The following is a 22,080-nucleotide window of genomic DNA, read 5'->3' as shown; positions in this document are numbered from 1 at the left end:
CTTTGCTCCCACCTCTGTCCAAACCAGATGGTTCTGTTGCCACTTCAGCCAAGGATAAAGCTGACCTGCTAGCATCCCATTTTTCTTCCAGCTCATGTATTAATGATCTTGGTAAAACACCTCCCACCATTCCCAACACGCTCCATTCAATGCCTCCTGTGGTCTTCCGTCAAAAGGATATCAGAAGGATTTTGATGAATCTTAATGCTAAGAAAACTCCAGGTCCTGATGGTATTTCTCCACTTGTTCTCAAAACCTGTGCTCCTGAACTTACTCCTATTCTTTGCCGCCTTTTTTTTCAATTTCTTATTCCAAAGGTGTTTTTCCTTCTGCTTGGAAATTTGCTCGTATCCAGCCAGTTCCTAAAAAGGGTGACAAATCCCTCCCATTGCTATTACTTCTACTCTTTCTAAAGTAATGGAGAAATCAATTAACCGCCAACTCTTAAACTACCTAGAAACCTTCCGTCTGATCAACGATCACCAGTATGGATTCCATCAGTGTCGATCCACTGGAGATATTCTGGCTTATGTTACCCATTTATGGACTAATTCAATGGAAAGGTTCGGTGAAACACAAGTAGTTGCTCTTGACATCTCAAAGGCTTTTGATCGTGTTTGGCATAAAGGTCTTCTAAACAAACTTCCATCTTATGGTTTGCCAACTGTTTTTAGTAATTGGTTATCCAGTTTTCTCTCTGATCGCTCACTGAGGGTGATGGTAGATGGCTCTCTGTCTTCTAACTTCTCCACTAATGCCGGTGTCCCCCAAGGTTCAGTTCTTTCCCCCACTCTTTTCCTCTTGTATATCAATGACCTTCTTCCATTGACTGGAAATCCTATCCATAGTTTTGCCGATGATAGTACATTGCATTCAACTTTCCATTTTAGAAACCTTGTCCTGCTCAATCAGCTTAAACTTCTCGAAAATCTGCTACCAATTCCTTAAATGCTGATCTTCAGGTAATTCTCCAGTGGGGCAAAGACAACTTAGTTGATTTCAACCCTTCTAAAACTCAGTCTTGTCTTATATCTCGCAAAAAGGATTCTTCTGGTCCTATGCTTATCTTTAGTGACACTCCGATTTCTAGGCAAAATGATATATCTCTTTTGGGGATTACCGTGACTTCTAATCTCTCTTGGCACAAGCACATTACAAATATTGCTTCCTCTGCATCTAAAAAACTTGGTTTTCTCTTTCGCTCTCGGCGTTACTTTTCTTCCAAACAGCTGCTCACTCTGTATAAATCGCAAATCCGCCCGGCCATGGAATATTGTTTCCACATCTGAGGTGGTGCCCCCAAAACCTCTCTCAGGCTTCTTGATTCCATTCAGAAGAGGGCAGTTAGGTTAATTAATGATTCATCTCTAACAGAGTCTCTCCACTCGCTTTCTCATAGACGCACTGTTTCTGCTGCATGCCTCCTCTACATATACTTCCATGGGCACTGTTCTTCTGAATTGGCTTCTATAATTCCTGCTCTCTCTTTCAAAACAGTCCGAACACGTGCCGCCACCAGCCAACATCCATTTACTGTCCAACTTCAAACCCACAGAACCAACTTTTCATCTTCCTTATTTATTCATTCAACTGCCGTTTTCTGGAACAACCTTCCTTCATACGTATTTCCTGAAAATTACAATCTACAGAAGTTCAAGTCCAATGTCAACAAATATCTTCTTCGTCTTCTTAATCTCAAACCCAAGCACGGTACTAAGTACTATAGGTTTTAATACCTCTCGTGTTTGGGGTTCTCATAAAAAAAAAAAAAAGTGAACAGCTAAGAAGTTATGGAAGTAAAACTTCCATTTTAAAATGTAACGCCTATTACTAGAATTTTAAAATGTAACGCCTTTAATGCCTAGAATTGGGCCACGTGTGGCCTACATAGTACAACTACAGCATTGCGGTGATATTTCAATGAGGTAAAAACTGTAGCCAGTATCAACTCGGTGCAGGATGGAGGCCTCCTCAACAATTCATGTTGAGGGAAATGGACTATAATCTGCCACGCTGGTCCAATGCGGGTTGGCAGATCTAGATATTTAGTGGTCAGGGGCTTGAACCCTGGTCTACTCAAAGAGCATGTGCTACTGCATTCCCACTCCTGACCACTCAGCTATGGAGGTAGTAGAAATCAAATCAAAAGTCATCATATGCTTTACCTTCATTTGATTTTAATCATGGAGAGACTTAGTTCTCACTGAAGACCAAGTTCTGGGTACTTGGCATTAAGGCTTGGGCTATGTTCACAGTTCTGCCTAAGTTGCCGATATCTTTTTAAATAAATTAAATTTAAAAAGATATTAGTAACTTAGGCAGAACTCTGGATCACTGTATATAGTGTTATAATGGCAAAATGATGCAAGGAAGTGATCTTTTCTTCATATGCCGAAAAAAAAACAAGCAAACTTATCATTCATACCGTTGCTAAAAAGTGCCTGTTCGGTTACACTTTGAACCTTCAATCTTGACTGCTGTTGCAGGCAGTTCATTCCAGCGATCTATGACATGCTGCTCAAAAGTAAACCTCATGAGGCCTAGCCTCGTTTCCTCCCAAAATTTTGTATTTGTGCCCCACTGGTTCTCTCTTTTGCCAGTGAAAATCTACCTACTTCATTCATTTTACTGATTCCCTTCAGAGCTTTAGACACATCTGTCAGGTCTTCCCTAAGATGCTGATTGTCATGCTTTGTCTCATTATCATGCTTTACAGTCTGCACTTTCTAAGCCATTTTTCATATGGACATCAATTAGCACCCCTCATTGTTCTGGTTGCCCTTTTCTGAACTCTTTCTCTCCGTAACAAAAATCAAGTCATTACAACTGAATTTTGTTTTTAGCATTTCACTATGAATAGGTACACTATAGCCCCAGAAGCTTTATGTGCCATAAACCTCTCTCTCTGTCTCTCTCTCTCTCTCTCTCTCTCTCTCTCTCTCTCTCTCTCTCTCACACACACACACACACACACAGAAAACTCTTTCTAAAAGTTCTGTGCCTCTCTTCAGGTGTGGTGTCCATCTGAATTTGATGGATATAGTCTGATCTTTAAAGGACTTTTGATAATAAGCATGATTTCCCCTGACCTTCCCTTGTGTGGGCCAGGGTATTATAAATTTGTTATGTTTTGACATGGTCTCTTCTGTGGGTAAGACCCAGTGGTCTTGTTGGGTCTAGTAGTCCACCAGAAGTCAACCAGTATGGCAACTTTGAATAGAGACAGGACTGATAAGTTTCATCACAATGACTGTTATTATTTCTTTGCAACACCAGGTTTGTGGTTGTAGGATATGATGTAATTTCACTTGATTTGTATTAAGCTGAGGAGAACAGATAGTAGTGCACAACCTCTTGTGCCGACCGGGCTAGCCGAGTGGGTAAAGTACCTGCCCGGCAACCCAAAGGTCGCGGGTTCGATTCCCGCCTCGGGCTTGGATCAAAGTACTGCAAAAACCTTGGAAGGTGCAATATGGCCACAGAAGCCGATGCGCCAACAACTACCAAATCAAAAAAAAAAAAAAAAAAACAACCTCTTGTGATGGGAATGGTAATTCGGGTAGGGGTGTGAGTGCCTATCCCCTCCATGAGACCAATGGTTGCTCTCAGATTTATTATTTATGTTTGGGTAGGCCCAGTTGGGTTTGACTCCTTGTCTGTTTGTGTTTGTTTGGTTAACCAACAATTATAGGTTCAGTAACAAGCTGCAGATCATCTTAAGATGCATATAGATGGGAGCCTAGGGGGGCATCTTGATTGTCGGCTTGCTCAAATGTAAATAACCCTCCCTATTGCTCCTGAACACACTTTACTCTCCATAATTAAATTTTTCACTGGGTGGCACCATGTCTCGGTTAGGACTATTGTATCAGTATGGATTGACCTAATGAAAAGAAGTTCAAAATCATTTAATTTATATACAATATTCTTGGCATTACTATATAAACAAATTAAATTTTCTATCTTTTGGCTTTTTACAATCCTGATGCATCTCTCATAGTTGCTTAAACATAAACTGCAGCCATTATCAACCCACTGCAGGATGGAAGCCTCTTCAACAATTCATGCTGAGGGAAATGGACCATAATCTGCCATGCTGGTCCAGTGCGGGTTGGCAGATCGACCATATTTAGCAGTCAGGGGCTTGAACCCCGGTCTACTCAAAGAGCGTGTGCTACTGCACTCCTGCTCCTGACCACTCGGCTCCGAAGGCCAGCTTAAACATACCCAGTCACATACCACATTTCCCAGTGGTTTGTGATTTTTGAACTTATTTTGCTGTTTCTTTATGTTCATAGGGTAATTGCACACATACTCACAGGGAGGGTGCAAGTGTGATTTTGACCTGTCACTAACCTATGTCATTCTAGTGACTCCCCTAACCCTGTGTTAGGGGAGTCACTAGAATGACTCCCCTAATTAGCCAGAATTAGTGACTCCTCTAATTAGCCAGCTTCTGGTGAAGGTCGCTTGACAAACATGTTTTTTCCCTTCTGTAAAATCAGAAGAAAGAGTTCTAAAATTCAGATCGTTCCCCATCTAGGTGGATTAAAAACCTTATGGTACATATTTGAATCATGACGCAGTGAATGTGTTAATTAGGACAGACCACACTGAGAAAAATCTCCCCCCATAAGCCTTGCACAGTTCAACTCTAGAATTGATCCACAGGGCTTTCATCATATATTCTCATCATCATCCACCTGTGTGCCTTGCACATCTGCGAACGTCGTGCTTCAGAGCAAGTGGAAGTTAAGCATAACTTTTGGAATTTTCCTAGTTTTTACTGCAGGATAAAAAAATGCCTCTGGCAAAAGACCTGCTTCATCCATCAGCAGATGAAGAGAGAAGGAAGTGCAAACTTAAAAGACTTGTCCAGCATCCAAACTCCTTTTTCATGGATGTTAAATGCCCTGGCTGTTACAAGATTACCACTGTGTTTAGCCATGCTCAGACTGTAGTTTTGTGTGTTGATTGCTCTCCAGTGTTATGTCAACCAACTGGTGGCAAAGCAAGATTAACAGAAGGTTGTTCATTCAGGAAGAAGCAACATTGAAGAAGTAAAATTTCAAAAAAAAATAAAATAAATTAAAAAAATAATAAAAAAAAAAATATTCCCTCCTATCAAGTCTGGGCAGAATTGTAAACATAAGAACACTTTGTCCTTCATGTGACATCTTTATAGTATGACATTTTTTTTAACTCGGTCATCTGTTTATGTTTTTAAGTATTTTGTGCCTATGGATCACCTTTATTACTATTAAAAACTGATAACTGGTTAGTCATGTCATACTTTTTTGCACCTGATAGACACACTCTGGTTATGTTCCTTTTGTCTTTATTGCAGAATATATATTTCAGTTTCCCTTACACCTGAATCCCCCAGTAAGATTAGTTCCTGTTTGGAACCAAAGCATTCTGCACTGAATTATTTGCTCCTGGCACCAGATTCAGGAGAGCATCACAGAGTATAGAATCAGACACTTGGATCTCTGTTGAGTCCCACCCCCTCCTTTGAATTTTGAGTTGTATGTTCACTTAACCTAACAGTACCCAAAGTTGTAATTTAAGATCACATTTCCTACATCTAGCACACAAAAAGGAATTGCCATCAGATAAAGTTCTGCATATGGGTGACAGTGAGTACAAGGGAAAAGGCTGTAAATTGTCAGTGACATTTCCCCTAACAGTCATGATATCCTGTGACATGTTACATATAACTTTCCCATTTGAAAGCACAGTTTAAGTAAAAGTAGGGTAAAGATTTAAATAATAAAAATAAGTACTAGTGAATTACCTTTAAAAATTCCCTCCTTAAAAATTAAACTAAAATTACAAAAATTATTACATTATATTAAATAAAGCCTCTTTGTAAGTTGAAGCCTTAGCTCCAAGTACTCAGCACATGGTCTTCAGTGAGAGCAGAAAGTATCTACATGAATGATGTCAGATGTGGGTAAAGTTTATGAATTTTAATTTGATTTCAGTATTACAGTCATTCAACACTTGGACATACGTGTCACAGCAACCTCTCATTGGATGCCAAACATTACACAGGCTTTTATTTGGAAACTTATAGAACTTCTTTTGTTCATCTAATCTCATTTCACTTCTCAAATTTAAATTATTAAAAAACTAAATATGTAAGTTCTGATTACCTTCTTAATAAACTTAGAAATGTAAAATAACGTAAGACAGAGGCTACCTTCCTAAGACTTATTTAACCAAATAAAATTTAACTGTGCACACACACAGTACTTTATACAAACCTCTCTTCAGCCATCCACTTATATGTAGTCGCTGTATCTTTATTTATTTTTTTTATTATTATTTTTTTTTTGAATTTTTTTTCTATTGACATTTGTAATTCCAGTTGCTTTCCTCATCTGATCCATTCCTATTAGGGGTCTGCGTGGGCATACATTTTTAGTTTTTACCTGGCCTGACTCAAACCTGAATTTGTTTTTCAAATGCATTACCAATACCCAGCCCGTCCGAACCAATTTTTATCTCAGCCCAACTGAAACTGAAACGAGGTGCCTCTGTAGCCAGGTGGGCAGGAGCAGCAGTGCATAGCACATGCTTCTTGATTAGACCGGGGTTCGAGCCGGTGACCACCAAATACGGAGGATACGGAAAGGTCAGGGAATGACCACCGCGTATCCCCGGAGCAATATGGCCTTAGTTGCTAATGCTCCTAAAAACCAAATAAACAAACAACAAACAAACCAACTGAAACTTTTTAATAAATAAAATCTAGCATTAGTTTCTAAAGTTTCATAATAATAAAGAAATGAATTTTCGGATTAAAAATTCAGTATTAATAATTATATAACAATAATTATCCAAAATAATTATCAATATTAATTATTAAAAAAATAAAATGTAATAAAATTTCCGTTTACTGTATTTATTGCAAATTGTTGTGCAGAAATAAAATAGTCAACACTGTCACTACTTAAATTGGTTCGATGCTCTTGCACTGCTAATTCGGCTGCAATAAAATTTCTTTCGGAACTTGCACTGCTGGTGGGAACACAAAGTACATGCCTAGCCACTTTGGACAAATATTTGAATTCACCTTCATGATTTTTCCACCACTCCAATAGGTTTTTGGGTTGAACATGGCCCATCACATCAACATGCATATATTTATCAATTTCATCATCTTCACTTATCTTTGCTTCAGCAGTGTCTTGGAACGTACTAAAGTCTCGTGTTTTCACTTTCTTTGTAACAGACTCCTCGTGTCATTGCTACACTGATCTTAATGTACTGGTGTTGTTTTTGGTATTGGTATATAAATGAGGATAGTGATTGTTTGTCACATTTATATTCTTCTATTAAATCTCTTATGTCCTGTATTGTTTCTTGTTTTTCTTGATCTGATAACATCTTTAACTGGCAGAAATTTGGCCACAGGAATGACTCGATTCTATGTAATTTATGTATGGTAAATTTTTCATTTAAAAGTTGACGAGCTTTATTTTTTAGTTCAATCAGATTGTTAGGGTCAGAAATCGAAATTGTCAAGTGATTCAACAGGCTATATCTTATTGACAAAACAAGCTGCAATGTTGGATATGCATCACCTTCAAGTTGCATTGAAGCATCTTTAAATGGTTTGAGGAAATTAATCAGCATTTTAAGATTGTCTTGTTGGACATGGACCATTTTCTCTTCTTTCCGACGTTCAATATTTGTGATGTCGTCATAGCTGACATCAAAAGATTCATACATGTCAATTCTATTGTTCCCGCAAGTATTACTCTTGACAAACAGTAGTTTTCAAGTGACGAACGAGACCAGAATGCTTCAAATATGTCACATCTTTAACTTCGTCTAAGTAATTTAATGAGCAATAGTTTCTTTCAGGTAATTTTCTTTGAAAGTATTTAATAGTATTGTGTTTATTATGTGACAACTGCAATTCATTCTGACACTGTTGAAGAGCATACACAATATTAGTTCCTTGATCAGTGATGAAAGTTAATTTAGAGAGAACATCTGTTATTAGCAGTTTATCATCAGGAAATTCACATGTGAATAATATAGTTTTCTTCGATATAGTGCAATGTTGTCAGTGGGATGTACGATAAATGTTTATATTCATCTTTCCACATGTCTGTAGATGCACTACGTTGTCGTGAATTAATTAAAGGCTGAATGGGAATAAGCGCTGTTCATATCTTTTCTGCTTCCTTATGTGTATTGCGAGAAATAGTAGGGATATGGTAATAAATCCTTAATGTTTAAATTTCCGTGGAGAGCCCCTATTTTTATTAAAGTCTGAGAATAGTTTATGAAACCAGTACCACTTACAATGTCAAAGGATCTGACATCCTTGCAACACAACAAAACACACAATTTAGTTACCCCTTATCTTTTGAGATATATGTGAAGATGATTGTTGCGAATGCAAATGTTTCTCGATAGTAGAACTTTGGCCAGTACTGACTGGAAACTTGCAAGAATGGCAATTTAAATGGGAACTTCCCAATTTTGTTGCAGAATTACTTTAAAATGATTGATATTTTATGCACTGAACAGCATCAATTTTTTTCATTTGTAGATACATCATGTACTTTAAATTTTTTCCATACATCACTTTTAGCATGCTTTCCTTTTTACATAAAATATGTCTGCTTTTCAGTTTTGCTTTGATTTCATCAACATTCATGATGAGGTCTACACCTGTTACTATTAATAATTAAATTAAAAAGTTAGAACTGACCGTCACTTCTTTCATTGGCAATTCTCACTGTATGAATGATGTGTAAGCATTCAGCTTACCTTTATTTCTAAATTATTGGTCAGTATTGGATATAGCAAAGAAGCAGTTAGAAAATGTTACAAATGAAAGTTCTTAGAATTGAAAGTAGGTTAACCCAAAATCTCGGATGTAGTAGAACTAGGGATTAACGGTATCAGACTCTTACAACTAAACAGGGACCCTGTGCCAGGGGACATAACGACTCACATCATACTCTTAATGTAACGTGAATTGCAACTTAATGCCCTCTAAAGAGTAAAAGCTATTTTACTCAGCAAAATGTAGACTGGGTTATTTCCACAAAAGAGTTCAAATTTCAGTGACTTTTGGAAATGTTGGTGAAGTGTGCCTTATTGTCCAGTTAAAAGTGTAACAGACAAATAATACACATTTTTTCTGAAAAAAACCTTTAAGAATTTAAATACATAAAAATTTTTAAAAAATATATGTAAGAAAAAGTCCGAAATGTTTGAAATAACAATTCATTACGATTATTTGTACCTGAGCCGAGCCTGAACATTGTTCTTGTTAATTGGCCTGAAGGCCAGTGCAGACCTCTAATTCCTATTATATTGATGTATTTACCGTTTCATTAGTGGGGATTTAGGGCCTCTTATTTTGCACCTGATATTTGTAATCTCTGTTGCTTCCATCATCTGATCCATTCCCATTTTGTTAATGGATTACCGTCTCACTTGTGTGGTTTTAGCGCCCCTTTTTATTTAGCACCTTTGTGCAATTCACCATGCCTACATGCTTTTTGTCAGTTCCCTCTTGCACTTAATGTCCTATTATGATTGTTATCCCTTTTCATCTTTTGTTCTTAATGACCTCCTTGGTTCTTGTGCGATTAGCACTTTTTTTCCAGGTTTGGCATACCTTTTGCTCTTGAAAATGAGTATTATTTGATATTCACTGGGATCTCTTGACAGTACTGTCACTTGTTTTCCCTTATGTCCTCAGTTTTCATTCTTTGTTTGTTTTCTTCTTTCTTCATCACCTGATCTCCATCTGCTTGGCTACTCTGGGTGAAATCCTCCCTCAAGAATTCAGACACCTATTTTACTCTGAAGTAAGTTGTTTGGCTGTTTCCCAGGATTTGAAGAATTTTACAGTTTCTGAATTTTGTGAAGCAGTAATGTCTCTTAGCAGCAATTCTTTTCATAATTATTACAAGATTGGAGCCTCATGTATGTATTCAGACCACCTCTGTTTAAATGAACATTCTGTATTATTTTTTTGGTTCTCTCTCCATCTATCCCACTGTAAGCACATCTCTGTATTGTATCCAAGCAGCTTCTCACCTCATGATTATTTGCCACATTCAAAACAACCCTTTCTAAGGTCAGAGTGCTTGGCCATTCCTTTGTATTACCCCTTCCCTCCCCAGCAGATGCTAGATTTGATTCCCTCTTGTTGGTTATTGACAGTTGCTGTTTACTCACCTTTTTTCTTGTGTGATTAGCACAAGAAAAAAGATGAGTAAACAGGATTTTTCTACCTTTTTCAATTTTTCTACAGCCTTTGTTAGTTCCTTCTAATTTGTGAAGTTGCTTAGCCATCCTGTTTGTAATACTTTGTTCTTGATTCTTACCTCCCCCCCCCCCTTTTTTCCTACTTTTATATATATACCACAACAAATTATATTCCCTGTTTTGTATTCCTTGTTTGCTTTTCTTAATTGTCTAATAGTGTATAAATACTTCCCTAGTATTTGCTCATCAAAAATAGGAAAATTAAAAATTTAAATACCTATTAGAATTAGATTAGTGGGAATTTTAGCATTCCTCAAGTATGTTATTCATTCTCAGTGAACATTACTATTTTTTAATTGGAAAAGCATAGCCATAAAAAAATAATTTATATTTGCACATTAGTGCAAAACATACATTTGCCTTCCTCCAATGTTAACTTTCAATAAAGCTTTTGTTTCAGCTTCTGTTTTATCTGTATTGCTACTCCAAGATTTGGCAGCACACGCTTCTTGATTAGACTGGGGTTCGAGCCTGTCACCACCAAATATGGAGGATGCGGACAGGTCAGGGAATGACCACCGCATATCCTGGAGCAATGTGGCCTTAGTTGCTAATGCTCCTAAAAACTAAATAACAAACAAACAAACCAAGATTTGGCTGTTAAGGTACCTGCAAAACATTACAAAACTACCGTATATGTTGATGTGGATACAGTATGCACCAACAAAATTTGTGTAGTGCAGACAAGTGGTAGGGAGGGCCCATGGGTCTTATTAATTTATTAAATAAATAAAGACACCTTGTAGAGGTCATAATTCCACTAACAAGCCAATTATAAAGGTTATTGAACACATAATTGTACATTGTCTGTACTGTATGAATGTTGTTTCATTGCATTCCATGCATTCTCCAACGCAGCAGTGCGTAGCACACGCTTCTTGATTAAAGGGGTTCGAGCCTATGACCACCAATTACGGAGGATGCAGAAAGGCCAGGGAATGACCACCGCATATCCCCGGAGCAATATGGCCTTAGTTGCTAATGCTTCTAAAAACCAAACAAACATAGCATTCTCCAACATGGGTATTCACATGTTAACATACTGTGCCGTCGCCAGTGGTTCTCTCTCTCTGACATATACAGAGTCAGAAGTGACATATCTGTAATGCCTATATTTACGTGTGAGTGTAGTAGTCCTACACTGCATGTATTCTACTGTCTTTTGTTCTCTGATGAGAGAGAGAGAGAGAGAGAGAGAGAGAGAGAGAGAGAGAGAGAGAGAGAGATGACCATTTTCAACAAGAGAACCTGCTGTTAATGCTTTGCTTTTAGATGAAGTTGATGACATTAGAAAGGAGACGCATATGTTTATTTCACAATTTTCACATTTATGACAGAAGAAAACAGTCAAAACCAGAAAACATTGATTTAATCATACTGGCTATGTTTTTTAACATAATTGTATGAAAAATACAAGTGGATTTGTGACAGACTGATATCCATAACAATGTAGTGGTTTTGCCATTTGTTACTTGTTTGGGTTCAAATCCCATCAGAGACTGGAGGAATTTTTAAAGATTTCATCAATCTGAAGTCTTTCAGAATTCCTGAGCTGAAATAAGGTTATCTCAGGTTTTACCATTATAAACTATTAACTTTTCATCCCACACAACATGCAAAACACTTGTGAATATGTGTGCATGCATACAGTGCAGTATACGTGTATTATCTGCTACAAGCATCAGCATTAAGTGAATGGGATCTGGATCATAGAAAGGTAGAAAATAAGTAATAGTTCCATTGTGTTTTGAGGCAAATATGCTCTTGAAATGTTATTCTATAAAAATCATATACTAATATATGTATATTATCTACTTTAATGTTTTAAACTTTAATAAAATCTTAAACTGGATACAAATAAATTATTCATAAAAGAAGCCATCTCAAGTAATATTTATTTTCCTAATAAAAATAACACTTAATGAATTAATTTCTTTAGTAACAAAGTAATCTTGAAAAATAATTTATATTAAAAAAAAAAAAAAATGCACGATAGACCTGCTGAATCAGCTCCTGTGAGAAAAGAGAAACAGATTAGTATGTTTATTTTGTTGGAGCAACAAGACTCATCCAGTCATTCATTCATTGTTATATTTTTGCATAATAGCTTCTCAACTAGTTACAAAGATTATATTAACCATATCTATATACTACTGTTAAACAAGAAATCAAAATTATAAAATTCACTAAACAAGTTGTTTCTGAATTATAATTTTTCCAATGCAAAGATAGCTGGAGATGAGCCCATATGCTAGGAGCAACTGCAGGCATTAGTTGCACCCGTTTTAATCTTTCTGGTGGTTTCTTGAATTTTTTATTGAGAAGCGTTGCAAGTTACCACTGGGTGTACTCTGAGTGGTTTTATAGTGTTAAAAGGAAAAAAATTGGATTTCATGTGCCCTCCCATTCACTTAATATCACATAAATTCAAAATTTTAATCATGATAAAGCAAAAGCCCTGCTATCCAGCATCTATCCATTCATCTGAAAAGCTCATGCAACTGGCATGAGCCTTTAAAACTGTAGGTGATGCAATTGTCCTTTAAAAATGAGACAGTTGCACCACTACAGCAGAGAGAGAGATTGAATTAAATAATTAAAAATTCATTTAACAAAAGAATTTATATTAAAAAACTAGTTTGAAGCAAATTTTTCATAAAGTTGGAAAATGATGAAAATGGGTTTTCCACATAACCTTAAAAAGTAACTGCCAGAAGTACTGAAGTCTGTCCTTTGCCTGGCCACTGGCATTAAAGTATCACTTGGGTAAGTGTATTTATATTTGACAATATATCCATAACTCATCCATCCATTATGGTATTCAAAAAAGATTAGAAATTTAAAAAACATTGACATGTTTTTTAACCTTAAAACAGAAAATATTTGTGGAAAACTACAAAAAATGAAAATCATGTTGTACTTAATGAAGGAGTATGATCTTGGCTTTTCAACAGTCAGTAATAGTATAGTGTATATAGTGATGGGAATAAGAAGTTTAACTTCACATTACACATTTTATTTTATAGTGGAGTGTATGGCATGTACTAGGTATGTCATATAACTGTGGTTTAAAACACATTCTTCAATTTACACAGTGCCACATGAAACCAAGTTTGGTTTCATGTGGCACTGTGTAAATTGAAGCTCTATTTAGACATCAGCCTCTTTCAGAATACAGAATTCTAATAATCCAGCATCCACGTGATTTAGCTATTTTGAATTAATTAGAATTAACTAAAAATATAGTTATGAAGTTGTCAAGTAACCTCAAACTGCTAATGTAGTTTTGAATGCACCTTTTCTTTTGAATACTAATGTCTGACTATCCTAATAAAAACACTTTGTTGTATTAAGAGACTCTAACTCTCCCTTCCCCTTAATGCCTGGTAAAGTTCCATGATTCAATATATGTTTAAACTCAATACCCTGAAACAGTTCTATGTTGAGTACAGTTCTCAATGTATTATATCCTGTAATCTTTCATTCTGTATAAAATAATTTGAACTTCGTTTTTATTATTGCTGGATGATGGGAACACAAGAATAATATTATATTTGTTTTTATTATGCATTCCTGAAAAGCTTTTGATAAAATGGTATAATTACGAGAGAATGTGTTCTAAAAAAATTTTATTTTCACTCCCAAAAATGCTTAACAACTAGAATAAATATAATATTTATGTAAGGTAGATGTCCTAACAATAAAATTCAAAACTTTTTTTTTAACAATAAGATTTTAAAATATCTTTACTGCAAATATAGAGTACAGGTGGATTGCACATGAGGAGCCAGTACTTATAAGTAATGAAGTGTATACAAGTACACAATATTTTTGCCTTAGCAAAAATCACCATAGCACTGCAGTTTAGCACAATTCCATTGTGTAAACTTTGATATTGTGTGTGGACAACAGTTATTAGTAGCCATTGGATTATACATACAAATTCATATTGTAGCTGGTTTAGTACAAATGAACGTTAACATGAATATTACTAGCAGCACTGCATATTTCATTAATTTGCAGCTTTTCAGACATTGAGAATGCAATTTCAGTCATTGTAAACATATGTCAACAGTGTTTTTTAATTCTTGTGCCACAAATGGCGTCAAGTGAAAGTATATTCTTGTCATGAATATCAGAGGAGTTCGGTTTTAGCATAAAAATTAACAAAATAAGCTGTTGGAGAGTTCATTCAAAATTCCAAAAATCAAATTACTACTAAACAAATTACTACTAATATTCAATTGTGGATCCCCAATCCCAAAAAAGATACTATGGGTGATAGTATTATATTTTGTGTTGTTTGCAAAAAGACTATTTCTATGTCGAAAAAAATCCACACTGATCAACATGTGAAATGTCATTGCACAATTATGGCCAATAAAAAAAAAAAAAAAGAAAATTGTCAGATCAGTTATTTTTAGCAAGTCATCTATCCCAAAAGAAGAGAAAAGCAACTATTCAAAGGATTTGTGTCTCGAATCCTTTGAAAAAATGTATAAATCAAAACATTCCATACAAAAATATACCTTGAGGGAGAATTATGTAATGGTATTTAATATTGAAAAACAGTGCATCTGGATTCCTGTTACTTAACTCTGCATATGATAAATTCCTTGTAGTCATATTTCACACTGGCATAAGAGATTAGATGAAGAACCCACTCGTTCACATTTGCTTGCTGGTACAGTTGTCTGAAACATGAATCCCTCCACAGTTGCAAGATATATGAATGAGTCTTCCTTTATTATTAAAGTCAGATATATCAGTGATTCTTTGTTAGTTATGTCTAAATCGAAAATTGGCCCATGGTTGAGAAGGTTTACATTTTTGTTTGTGGTGCTCTCCATATGAGATGTGGCAATAAAATTTCAGGATGTGCTGTTGTGGTCATGTCTGAGTTTGAAAATAAATGGAAATGGTATTTTGTAGTTCAAACTTACTCCAAGTGATAGTGGTACAGAGATTGTCCAGTAGGCTAACAGATTGCAAGTAACAACCAGTTCATTCGTAGCATTAACGCTCTGTGTCATGATTTTGCAATGGAGCAAGGAACGAATATCAGATTTTGCTTTCAGCTGCGAAAATCCACAACAGAAACATACAAACTGTTAAAACTGTTTATGGTGATGAAAGTTGTACCAGTGTGTTTGAATGGTATAAGCAGTTCAAAGACAGATGTGAGGATGTTTGCAATGACCCAAGAAGTGGGTAACTGTCAACCTCTCAAAATGTGGACAGAGTTGCAAAAGTTGTGGAAATTGTAGCAAGAGATTATTGTTTCACCCTTAGAATGATGACTGATGAGTTAGATATGAATAAGGAGGTGAGTCATTAAATTCTTCACGAAGATTTAGGGAAAAGGAAGGTCTGCAAAATTTATGCCTCACAGATGAGCAGAAGCAACAAAGAGTGTCATCATGCAAAGACTTCATTCACACTTGTCAAGACAATCCCAATTTTCTTGATTGTATTGTCACTGTAGATCAGTGTTGGGTCTTTCAGTTTGACCCAGAGGTGAAGAGTCATCATGCAGTGGACTTCAAAATCACCACCAACACCCAAAATGTTTCATTTACAGAAGGTCCAGAATCAAGACAATGCTGATTGTGTTTTTCAACAAATGGTGTGATTCACAAGGAATTAGTATCTGAAGGGGATAGAATGCAGCATTGGCTGCATTCTATGTACAGATGCTTCAAGGACTATTGGAGTGCATTTCCTGGGTAAGGCTGCAATTTCGAGAGAAAGGCAGCTGGTTTTCGTTGCACAATGGTGCCCTCACCCATTCCACACCTTCTCTGATGACATTTCTGATGAAACATGGAATTGTACAGATCAACCATCCACCCCATTTTTCCGATCTAGCACCAGCAGACTTCGTCCTCTTTCAAAAGGCAAAATCTACCCTCAGATGAGAGATTTGAGGATGTTGAAGAGAGTAAAAAATGTAACCTCCGAACTGATCATCATCTCTTTGGATGCTTTCGCTGACTCTTTTCAGAAACTTTTAGAATGGTGTAATAAGTGCTTTTCAATCAGGTGATAATTACTTTGAATAAAAATAAAACCATTTTTGAGATCCTTCAATTTGTGTGCATTTTATTGTACCAGTCTGGGAACTTTATTGCCAAACCTGTTCTGATGTTTGCTTTGGTCCTTGTCTTACATAGACTTGCAGAAACAATTCAGGAGAATTATTTCTTGTATAAAAGAGACCGTAAAAGTTTCTACATGCATCGCTCTTTACAGAGATATGTGACTTGACTTTCTTTTTTCCACAAGTGCCTATTTTGACAAGGTAGGGAACATAGTTATGTGCATGGTTACATTTTATGCCAGAACTTTTAATTCTTTAAAAAAAAAAAAAAAATTGTCAATGCTTTGGATACTACGGCTGCTGAGGTACTTCTTTTCAATTCTTTTGCTAAAAAACGTTTTGCTGTTCATCAAGACTCAATTTTCTTGCTTGTTAATTCTATAAGTGAACATGAAATATGGTGGCTTTCTTTGAGTCGTGCAATCGAAGAGTAGAAAAAGTTTAGATAGAATTTTAACCAACCATTGAGACATGAGTGAGAAGATACAAAATATTTTCATATTGTTTTAAAAAAGTACTCCTAATTATATTTCAAGAAACATTGATGACCTTTTTGAGGAATTCCATCTTAAGTCATTTAGTCCCTTTGATGTGGAAAGATTGTTCTCTAACCTTTAAAACATTTTGGTTAATGAATATTGCTGATTTACAGTGAGCCACATTGAAAAATATATTATTTATCGTAAGAAAGGTTATTCCACTTCCAAGTTGTAAAATGATCCTTATTCGAAAACTTTTAAATGTTGAATATAAAGAAGTTGCCATTCAAGTAATTGTGATTAACAGATGTAAAAATATTATTACATATAATAGCATTTGGGTGCATATATGCCATTTTTAATGCTTATTATCATCTGATGTTTAGTTATTGCTGTATAATTTATATAGAAATGAAGAGTCACAGAAGTAACACTTTCTTAGCCCATGCTTATAATTGGTTACCCCCCAGCCATCTTCTACAAGTAAAATTGCAGTGTTATTAATCTATTGGATCCAAATGGTGAATGTAGGAGTACATTAGTACATGTTTCAGCCTGACCATGGTTCAAGTAATGGTATTTAAGGGACAAAGCACCTAAAGCTAAGCGGCATCAAAAATACACATTGTTATCTCTGATAGTGTGCATTTTTCAGTCAGTATGCTTTTTAGCTGGATTGAAAGACCCAATTTTCTGGGAAATGAAACTAGCCTTAGACCAGCTAACTCAAAAAAAAAAAAAAAAAAAGTTGATAAAACAATGAAAGAACAGGGATCATAACTGTGCTAATCACGTGGGCATTGTTTGAGTTTACAGGTGTGTGCATGTGACTACTAAATGTGGCAATGTTCTTATATTCTTTATCTTGTAAAATGTGACTTTGTGTGACCAACCCGGAATAAATTGAAAAATTTTATTTTTATTGATGGAAACTCTTTGTACCTTATAGCTACAATAAAATTACTGTAAAGCTGCTTATTTATTGCTGGAAGCATAAAGTGACTGGGGATATGGGCAAAAATTGAATAGCAATGGGTATTTCCTTAGGCAATAAATTAAACTATTCTAAACTGAGATTGCTCTTATCTAACAGGAATTTACACTTTCATGACATGTATTTGATGGTACAATTCACCAAAAAAAAAAATTAAATAGCATGCTATATGTACAATACAGTGGACCCCCTCTTTACGATATTAATCCGTTCCAGAACACCATCGTATCTCGAAAATACCAAAATGTGAACCCAATAACACATTGTTTTTTGGTAATTCATTCCATGACCTTGGAAGTTGAATTCACTATATAACTAAACAATTTGTCTCTCTAAAAGATTATTTTTGTAATGGAAATTGTACATATTGATTAAAGCACAACACAAAAAATTACTTCAACTAAAGAACGCAAAAACAAAACATACAGCCAACATGTTTATAAACGCTGTTATTGGCCGAGAGGAAGGACCATGTGGTCCGGTCGGAGACGGTTGTAAGCCCATCATAAAGTGAAATAAGTAGGCGACAGTTACATGATTGCTGGTTAGTAGAATCAGCCCTTTATAGAATCAGATTTCAAAAAAAACAATTCATATCATTAAAACGCATTACACTTTCATCGTTATCATATGTAGTTTGGTTTTAGGAGCATCATGACGAAGGCACTGATGCTTCTAGATTTGGCTATAAGAATCAGTTTTGAATGGCTTTGTGATATTTTTTTTAAAGCACATTTTTGGAGGTCACTACCATAAAACAATAAAAACAATTTGCAGTTTCCGGTTTATTGAGCTTTTTTGTTAGTGCAATTTATTATAAATCTTGATCTTATTACATTTGCGATAATACCGATAGCTGGAATTCTGTGGGTTTTTACGTTATTATGGTGAAATGTGTTTCCCCATGAAACCTTGTCATATAAAAACAAATTTTCAGAATCTTCTTCATTCCTGTTTTTTAAAAAAAACTTCATAAACTTGTTACTCTGTATCTCGCTTGCACATATCGTGTTAGTTGCAATTTGTGCTTTTTACTGTTTTAAATTTTACAACCCATAAAAAAAAAAAAAAAAGTCATTGAACAGAAATATCAATTAGTATGTACATTACAGTATTAATTAAACTATGTAAGTAAGTGTAAATTTATTTTTATTTTGCTTACCTGTGGAAAATATTCTTATGCTTTTCACGTGTCATTTAATTTTGTTAATTGGTAAGGTAGGTAATAAAGTGTAAATTTACACTTTATATATTTACTTTTATAGCCTGTGAATAATATTCCTCTTATTTTTGCTTATTTGAACCACCGTTTAATAGAATTAAAATTCAGTTCACAGACTTGATCACAATGACCGGCACTTATCGCATCTATAGTAAACGGTATTTTATTATGCAGAGTCCATTGTAAAGTGATTTTATCATACAGTGAACTAATTACAAAGTGGGGGTCCACTGTCTATGTTAAATATAGTACATAAAAGTTGAAAATATTTCAGTCTTACCCATTTTACTTTTAAAAGATGATGCTTTAATGAAGTTGCAGAGACGTTTCCAAGATTATTATTCAAGTTCACAAATTGATTGTCTAAGTTAAGAATTTTTTGTTGTAAGATTAAAAGTTTATAAATCAGATGTTCATGAATTGGAAGCTTGCCATATTGCATATGCATTAAAATGTTAAAACCGTGTTCTTTAAACAAAAAAAAAAATAAAAAGTGGCACAAAGTGAATTTTAAGCCATCAAAAGCAGGTAATTTTGAAATAAATTTTACAGAGAATTAAAAGAATGACATTAAAGGATATCTTATATTTCAGCACATCTCTATGATAAAATTAAACTTTTAAGACTTGAGGTTACATGACTGCTACGTTCCTTTCAATTAACACGAAGAAATTAAAGTAAAAGTAAACAAAGGCCCTCCTGTCAAAAATAAAATAAAATCACTTAGAGAAACTATCCCACAAGATTTCACCACCAATATAAACCAGCAACTTAGCCAGAAAATTTTAGAAAAACTCATACCTTTGCTTACTACCCTTGTATAGATTAGATAGTAACTATTAGAAAGAAAACAACAATCAAAGTGCACTCAATTCTTTCCCCTATGCCTTTCAGAACACTATCAGATGAACTGCCAGTGTTGAAAAAGGGACACAGGACAGTCATACCATAAACTCTGTACCAGAATGAGAGTACAGTAGAAGAATATCCAGTTAGGGAATATGGGTTGGGGGAGCCAAAACTCCACCATTTGGATCAGACAAATCACCACAAGAGTAGAAACTATAATAGACATATTTATCATACAGGCAAACCCCACCAAGAATATATGTATAGGAATAGGAATCGACAGAATTCTTCCAGTGATATCCTCTTGTTCTCTGGTTTCAGTTGGGGCCATTCCTGGTTGCCTCATTTCACTGTTCTCCACAGAAATCATCTCTGCCCAGATGACAGTGCCCAGTTTAAAAAAAAAAAAAAAAAAAAATATGCCCAGATTTTTTTTTTTTAAATGTAAACCCCAAACATGAGAGGTATTAGAACATATAGTAATTAGTCCGTGCATGGGCAGAAGGTTAAGAAAAAAGTTGTTAAACATTAGACTTCAATTTCCGTAGATTGTAATTTTCAGGAAATATGTATGAAGGAAGGTTGTTCCAGAAAACTGAAGTTGGATGAATAAATGAGGAAGAAGAAAAGTTGGTTCTGTGAGTTTGAAGTTGCACAATAAAAGGATGTTGACTGGTTGCAAGCAGACGTTCGGAATGCTTTGGAAGAGAGAGCAGGAATTATAGAAGCCAATTCAGAAGAACATTGCCCACAGAAGTATCTATAGAAAAGGCATGCAGCAGAAACAGAATGTCTGAGACAGCGAGTGGAGAGACTCTGTTAGAGATAAATCATTAATTAACCTAACTGCCCTCTTCTGAATAGAATCAAGAAGCCTGAGAGAGGTTTTGGGGGCACCACCCCAGATGTGGAAACAATATTCTATGGCAGGGCGGATTTGCGATTTATACAAAGTGAACAGTTGTTTGGAAGAGAAGTAATGCTGTGAGCGAAAGAGAAAACCCAGTTTTGTAGATGCAGAGGAAGCAATATTTGTAATGTTCTTATGCCGAAAGAGATAAGTCAGGGTAATCCCCAGTAGAAGGCGCCTCCTTAGCCAGGTGGGCAGGAGCGGCAGTGCGTAGCACACGGTTTTTGGTTAGACTGGGGTTCGAGCCCGTGACCACCAAATATGGAGGATGTGGAAAGGTCAGGGAATGACCACCGCATATCCCCGGAGCAATAAGGCCTTAGTTGCTAATGCTCCTAAAAACCAAATAACAACAACCCCAATAGAGATATATGATCTTGCCAAGAAAGCAGAGTATCATCAAAGGAGTAGAAGAATCCTTTTTTGTGAGATATAAGACTGAGTTTTAGAAGGATTGAAATCAACTAAGTTATCTTTGCCTCACTGGAGATCAGCATTTAAGTAATTGGTAGCAGATATTCGAGAAGTTGAAGGTGGTTGTACAGGAGCAGGTTTCTTAAACTGGAAGGTGGAATGCATGATTTCTTGGCAAGATCATATATCTCTATTGGGGACTCTTAGCATCAAGATTCTTCTGACATCCTTTAGCATTAGTAGGCATATGATGCAAGAAAGCAAACTTATATAGCATTAGCGAAGGAAAAAAAACAAGCTTTCCATTTCTCCTACCTATCCATTTGCTCCAAAACTTTGTCCAGTTCTTCCTTGAATCTCTTTAAGCTATCAACTTCCATGACAACAGATGGTTTGTTTCAACAATCAACCACTCACTGGCCAAAAGCCAAATTTTGTGCAATTATTCTGCAACTGTCCTTCCTCGATTTGAATTTATGCCTCCTCGAGTGCATAATCTGAACAAGAGGAAGAATCCCATCAGCGTGGAGCTTGCTCAAACTATTCAAAGCCTTTTACACCTCAGTCAGCTCAACTTGCAGGTGATTAGTCTCCAGATACTACACTTTGCAGAACTTAAGCCTTTCTTGGTAAGAGCACCCATTTGTTCCCTTCACCAATCTTGTTGCCCTTCTCTGTACTCATTCCAACAGCTCTGTATCCTTCCTAAAATGAGGCCTCCAGACCTGTATGCAGTACTCAAGGTGTGGCATGACCATTGCCTTATACAGTAGGATAATCACCTCCTTATCCCTGCTAGTAGAG

At 35.7% G+C, this 22,080-nt stretch overlaps 1 protein-coding gene and 1 pseudogene across 4 annotated transcripts in view; both read left to right on the top strand.

Moving 5' to 3' along the window:
- Positions 1-22,080, top strand: part of LOC150080742 (uncharacterized) — a 95,549-nt gene that overhangs the window by 14,018 nt on the left and 59,451 nt on the right. The gene's annotated exons all lie outside the window — the stretch shown is intronic.
- On the top strand, positions 4,704-5,078 carry LOC150080743 (small ribosomal subunit protein eS27 pseudogene; annotated as a pseudogene).

The sequence above is a fragment of the Mastigoproctus giganteus genome, chromosome 9 (genome assembly GCF_048544385.1).
Source record: "Mastigoproctus giganteus isolate SK-2022 chromosome 9, ASM4854438v1, whole genome shotgun sequence".
NCBI lineage: Eukaryota > Metazoa > Arthropoda > Arachnida > Uropygi > Thelyphonidae > Mastigoproctus > Mastigoproctus giganteus.
Note: the sequence above shows the minus strand (reverse complement) of the source record. Positions and strands in the feature narration are given on the sequence as shown.